Source organism: Athene noctua, chromosome 8, assembly GCF_965140245.1.
Source record: "Athene noctua chromosome 8, bAthNoc1.hap1.1, whole genome shotgun sequence".
Classification (NCBI taxonomy): domain Eukaryota; kingdom Metazoa; phylum Chordata; class Aves; order Strigiformes; family Strigidae; genus Athene; species Athene noctua.
In genome coordinates this window covers 1,172,600-1,179,098 of record NC_134044.1, presented here as the reverse complement: position 1 = coordinate 1,179,098, position 6,499 = coordinate 1,172,600, and positions in this window count along the sequence as shown.

The following is a 6,499-nucleotide window of genomic DNA, read 5'->3' as shown; positions in this document are numbered from 1 at the left end:
TCTTTCTCACAACCTTCCCAACTGTTGTGCACAAACTGAGGGCATGATAGGTCTGGTTTGCACCTGTAGCTCCCTTTGGGGTCCAAGACCCACCTCAGCCAAAGGGATTTAAAACCTTTGTGGTTTTGGAGTCCCTGAGCTTCCTGGTGGCATCCTCAGTGTATTTGCAGGGAGCACAAAATAATTCAGATAGATGGTTTCAGCATGTTAGTGCTACAATAGTATTTTCCAGGAAAGTGGAGGAGGTAGCAAGTCAACAGATCCTGTGTTATATTTATGAGCTCCTGTATTTGATGATGAAAATGCTAAATGAAGCCAATAAATGATAACACAGAAACTTCTCATAGTCCTGGAGATACCAGAAGGCTTTGGGGGAGGTGAAACAAAGCAATTGACTTAACAGTAAAGTTTTTACTGTTCAGTAGGACTTTATTAGCAGCATTGGGGTCACCCTGGGGATTCTCCACCATAAGGGCTCCCAAGAATTTGCAAGGGACATCAGTTTACACAGAAATCATACACATTATTAGATTTCCTGGAAAAGGGTGTCTTAGGATAATGAGTTCCCAGAATTCATTTACATAGTCCCAGCATGTGTAGTGGGAATAGGGTGAGGGACTTCAGTGGTGGAGGGAAGATGTAAGCAGTCTTCTTCACAGTGTTCGCTAGTGACCCTCTTTCCAGAGAGTGTGCTGTGAAGTAAAGTCCAGGCGCCTCCCTCCTAAATCAGCAGAATCATCCTCCCTGTAACAGGGTCTCTGTGACTCTTTGTTCGAGCCCCCCTTATCTCATTCTAGGAGTTGCCCAAGTGCCCACTGAAGGCCTCGAGTCTGCTCTCAGTGATTTATGTCAGGAGCCTAACGAGCGTTTCAATCTTACCTAAACAGACAGAGAGACCTCAGGAAACAGTTGAGGAGTCAGGAGTCCTTGAGAAACAAATGAAGCAAAACACAAGCAAAGCTTTCATACATCACAGTTTAGTCTTAATAATTGTCAGAAATTCCTTTGCTTGAGCCTTTTCATTCTCTTTCAGAAGGCAGAACTTTGCAAATAGTCGCTGATCTGTGAAGAAGTGATTTTGAATGTTGGTGCTCTAAGTCTTGAAGTAGAGGGTGTTGCCCAGTGGTGTGAAGCCTAGATGGAGGCTGATCGTTAGTGGTCAGGGATCAGCACTGGGTCTGATCCGCTTCACTAGTGATAGGGATGATGGGGCACAGTGTGCCCTCGAGAGAGGCATGGCACTGTTCAGCCTGGAGAAAAGGCTCATATATGTAAATATCTGAAGGGAGGGTGCAAAGGAGATGCACCACAACCACCATCAACAGGGACCGTCTGAAAGGGGCCTGAGCAAACGTGGAGGTGTGAAGCATGCTTCCAGCTGGGCTTTGCATTATGGGGTCTGTCTCTGAGGCTGGAGGAGCTCCTGGGTGTGCCTGCGAGAGCCCTGGGATGTCACCAGAGAGTCACCGTCACCCCAGGATGTCCAGCAGCACCTTCAAGTCCTGCCAGCACCGAAAGGACACCAAGTCCCAGCAGCAGCACTGGAGGCATCCAGGTGCCAGGAGCTGCTGGCTGAGGGGTACCTGCCCCATCTGCTTGGGTCCCCCTCGAACACTCTGCTGGTGTGGACCCGTGATGGTGTGTGTTCTCCCATGCCTGTCCAGTGCTGGGCGGCCACCCAGAGACCATCAAAGACCCGTCATGGCTGCGGAGGGTCCAGGAGGATGAGCCAGGCTCAGGGGACCATGTGTGCCACCTCCCCTGGCCCTGCTTCTGAGTAGGGGGGCCGGGCCCCCCGGGGTCGCTCTGAAATAAAACCACGGGGATGCTGAGAGGGACCAGGCCTGGCTGCTTCCGTGCTGCTCGTTGCTGCAGAACCGGGGGAGTGGGAAGGGTACGGCCCTGGACACTGGGGGAGAGGGAAGGAAACGGCTGTGAACCTGGGGAGAGGGTGGGATACGGCCCAGGGACTGGTAGAGAGGGAGGAATGTCGGTGTTGGAACTGGAGCAGAGGGGCCATTGCTGGATTCTCCCATGCTGCTGTGGGGATGTGCCTCTGGGAGGGGAAGGGAAAGGGAGAGTCCCCTGGGACTCTTCCAAGCAGACCCCGAAGGGGCCCATGTCTGCTCTCCTGAAGGCCAGGGCCTGCGCTGCCCATGGGAGAAGCGGCCCCAGCCACGATGTGCCTCGTATTTAGGGAGTCTCTTCTTTGGGGAAACCCAAAGCCCTTCCTGCTCCGGGGTGTCCCCAAGAGCTGTGCAGTGGCAAGTGCCACCTGTCCCAAAGGGTGCCAGGCCCTTCCTGCCGCCCCACTCCATCCCCTCCCACAGACCGGGTGGCCGGAGAGACCCTGGCATTGGGGCTGAGCTGCTGCCCATACCTGCCTGCCACCTTGCCATACTTTGGTTCCCAGCAAACATCAGTGTCAAGAGTTTTGGGGGCCATGTCTGCCCCAGCGAGGGCAGCCGAGCTTGCGGTGAGGCTGCTTGGGGAGACCGCAGCCTCTCAGTGCCTTCTGGGCCCTGGAGATGGATGCAAAGATGAAAATCTCACAGAGGTTTAGATTGGGAAACACTGGCAAGCTGGAGGTGGCTCTTTTGTACTTCTCAAAGGTCCCCTCTGAGCAGCATCCTCTTGCTGGAGGCCCCAGGCCATGCCAGGCATCCAGGTGGCCCTTTCTGTCCTTCCCCAGAACTTCAGGGGAGCAGGAGGCAGAACGTTTGCCAGCAGCTTTCTGATACCTAGAGAAAGATCCAACCCTTGCAGGGCTTTCGGTAAAATCCCCCCCCCGTCAGCACAGAGCAACCTGCTCTGGTGCTGCGGCTGTGCGGCAGCGTGGTGTCAGCTCATCCCCCCATGAGAGCTGCTCTGTGCCAGCCACCAGCCTGTGCCGAGGCTGGGGAGGGATTAAGAGGCTGAATCTGTAACGGATCCTCACCAGACGATCGGTGTTTACAGGCTTTGATCTGCTGCTTCTTGATTCTATTCCAGCCCTTCGATGGAATTTCTCACGTGTAACCGAGCCCCACCAATCCATCCTGGCCATATATAATGGATGGTGGCGGAGCGAAGGAACACAAACGTGGCTGAATATCCTAACAGGTGTCCGGGCAGTGGAGCAGCGGGTCCCTCCGCTGAAGATTCCCCGCTGTCAGTACCTGCCCTCTGTGCCAGCCAGTGCAAAACAAACCCTCCTGCTGTCCCCAAAGCTGGGCCTGGCTGTGGGGGCGGGGCAGGTGCCGTGACCAGCCTTGGCAGAGAATGGGGCCATTCTCCAGTGGCCAAAGGAGCAGGATGAGGCTTGGAGACAAGCTGACAATTTACATATCCAGGGCCGGCACTGGGGTTGCTGAGAGGGGCCATACCTCGGTTCTTCCACGCCTGTTTGCTCAGCCCTGTGGGGATGTGCCCCCGGCCCTGCCTGGGGAATGGCTGGTGGCCGCGGTGCCTCCAGCACAGATGGTCCCCCCCTCCCAGCCAGTGCTGGCCTCTCTCCACTGGGCAAGAGGCATGGCTCAGGAAAGGCCCTTGGAAGGAGGCATCCTTCACGGGAACTTCTTGAAGAAATGGGCCCAAACGATGCCTTTGGGGTGCAGGGGGAAGACGCGGGAGGGAACCCCTTCCCCTGGCAGACCAGGGTACATGTCGTGCCTTGCCAGGTCATTGGAACACTTGCCCACCCAAGAAGGACGGCACCCTCCCCGCCCTGCAGTGAGGTTCCTCCTCGCTGGCACGGGACAGGCTCTGGAACCCGCAGCAGCAGCAGTGCCACACCAGGGTAGCACCACGATGGGAGGACAGAGCCCCGGCAGGAGAGGGGGCTCCCACAGAGACAGGGTCACTGCTGGGAGAGACCCAAAGCAAGGGGCTGATCCCAGCAGAGGCTCCATGGTGCTGGCAGGACATTTGCTGCTCTTTGGCAGCAAAAAGCATTCTGGTTCACACACATCAATCTGGCTGAATTCGACCTGGGGCATGGGACGTGTGTGTGGGCACAGCCAGGGGAGAGCAGCCAGAGTCCTTCATGCTCTTACCTCGTTCCTCCCGCTGTCACACAGGGATGTTAATTTGCCAGGATTTGCTTTCAGCCTTGCTGGGGTTAGGCTGGGCTTTTAGGAGAAGCAGCGGGAACCATCCCAGCATGCTCCATGCGGGTCCCACCAAGCCGTGGTGGTTTTGGCATATGCAAAAGTGAAATAAAAGCCCTGGTCTCCAGAGAGCTAGCCAACTGAGAGCGGATGAACATTCACATTAATGTGTAATTAATGTGCAGTTCTGGCTTCAGTTCTTTTGGCAGTGCAGAGTTAATTACAACTGAACTGAAAAGCATTGCACATGGATTTTATTTACTGCCTTATTAGTCACATCTGTTCTCCCAGCAAAATGTCTCAGCTTGTTGCTCTTGTTCAGGAAAACCAGAAGAACTCATTGCATAGATGGCCCATGCTAACTCACATGCTTTGGCTGGAAAGCAAGCTCAAGGACATGATCGCACCACGGCCTTTTCCTTCAGACCCTTCTTGTTTGTTTAACACATTGCCCTTGCACCTGAGCCCATCGCAACGCGAAGCAGGGCGCAGGGCTTCAGCCCCACACCTGAAGGATGTGTCTGCATTTCAGAACCAGCAACATCTCTCTTCCCAGCTGTCTCCCAGCACTGCCCCATTATATTTTACAGTCTTGTCCAGCAAGAGCTATCGGAATCTCTGCCCCAGGCACGCCGTGCCACCAGCCAGGCTGGACTGTCTCCCCAAATTAGCTGCTCTCACCCGCCTGGAATGCACCAAGTGTGAGCAGGGTGTGAAAAATCACCTCCCGTGCTGGGCAAAAGCATCTTCTCCCAGCTGCCTGCTGACAGCAGCTTGCAGCCTGGAGGGAGCTGGCCATGCTGCAGTTAAGAGAAAAACCTGTGAAAGGACCAGTAAGAGGCAGAAACCCATCCACCACCCACGATGGGGTCTCTCACCCCAAGAAGGCCATTGAATGACGAGTGTGTCCAGAAAAGGGCAATGGAGGTGGTGCAGGCCTGGAGCACAGGTCTGCTGGGGAGCGGCTGAGGGAACTGGGGGGGGTCTGGAGAAGAGGACGCTGAGGGGAGACCTCCTGGCCCTCTGCAACTCCCTGACAGGAGGGTGCAGAGAGGGGGCATGAGTCTCTGGAGCCAAGGACCCAGCACCAGGCCCCGAGGGAATGGCCTCAAGCTGCCCAGGGCAGGGTCAGGCTGGCTCTGAGGCAGTATTTCTGTGCAGAAGGGGCTGTTGGGCGTTGGAATGGGCTGTCCAGGGCAGGGTGGGGAGTCCCCATCCCTGGAGGGGTTGGAGAGTCGGGTTGACCCAGTGCTGAGGGATCTGGTGGAGTTGGGAATGGTCAGGGTGAGGGTCATGGTTGGACTGGAGGAGCTTCAAGGGCTTTTCCAACCCAGATGATTCTGTGAGATTGCTGGACCCTCGGCTCGCTCCAAGGGTGCCAGGTATACCTGTTGCTGAGCCACAGTCAGCCAAATCACTCGTTCCTGCAGCATCTGCTGCCTTGGCTGCCCTCCTGGCCTGCCTTTGCTGCTCAGCACATTTCCTGAGGAAGATGAATGCTGCTTTTGCTAAGTGAATTTTGCGGCAAATGCAAGTTAAGTGGGTGCAAATCCAGTGGAGATTTGCCAGTTCATTTAGGGCACGGAGCATAATGGGAGAAGGAGAGCATCTGAAACGGGGAGGTGAAAGCTGCCTCTGGTGTGACAGTGAGGTTCCTCACCCAGGGCTTCTGTTAAGAAAATTCGCACCTTGTCCATGCTGACTGAGGCGAGAGGCTGGGATGCAAAGCATGGAATTACTAAGTACTTATTCACGCACATGAAGTGTCCCAGCCAATCAGGGCACCCAACTGTGACTTTTACAGAGTTTTTATGCCCTTCAAGTGTTCCGGTACAACACAGTTGGACTAGTCCCTAACACCCACGCTACCAGCCGCTAACCATGGTAGAACTTTGCAAAGCCACTCTATTTCTGCAGCGTTCTTGCCACTTGTCTGTTGATCCAGGCGTCCCTGGAGTCGGTCTCGCTCGAGTTACTGATCTGTGACGCCAGGCGATGCTGGGAGGGTTTCAAAGTCGTGTCAGAGGAGCTGGGATGCTGGTGTTCCCGTGGTTGTCACAGGGATGAAGCTGTCCTTTATCCCTCATGGACAGCTCTAAGCTTTCCAGAGGCAAAGTCCTGTCCAGGGCTGGGCTGTCTTTGATGTTGTTCATATTTAAGTAAAACAAATGAAAAGTCCCCAGTAAAATTCTACTACCTCATCACATCACAGTGTATAACTAATACATATATATTTTAAATATATATATAAATAAAGTTAGTACACTTTCATACTATAAAGACTGATTGAAACTGATAGTTTGGGAGGGATTTTTCATCACCCTTGCCAAGCCTGTGATGGACCCAAGCCTCCATCAGGGTCACCAGGCTGCTGCTCCTTTCCGGCAGCATCCGTGTGCCAGGGCAATGCC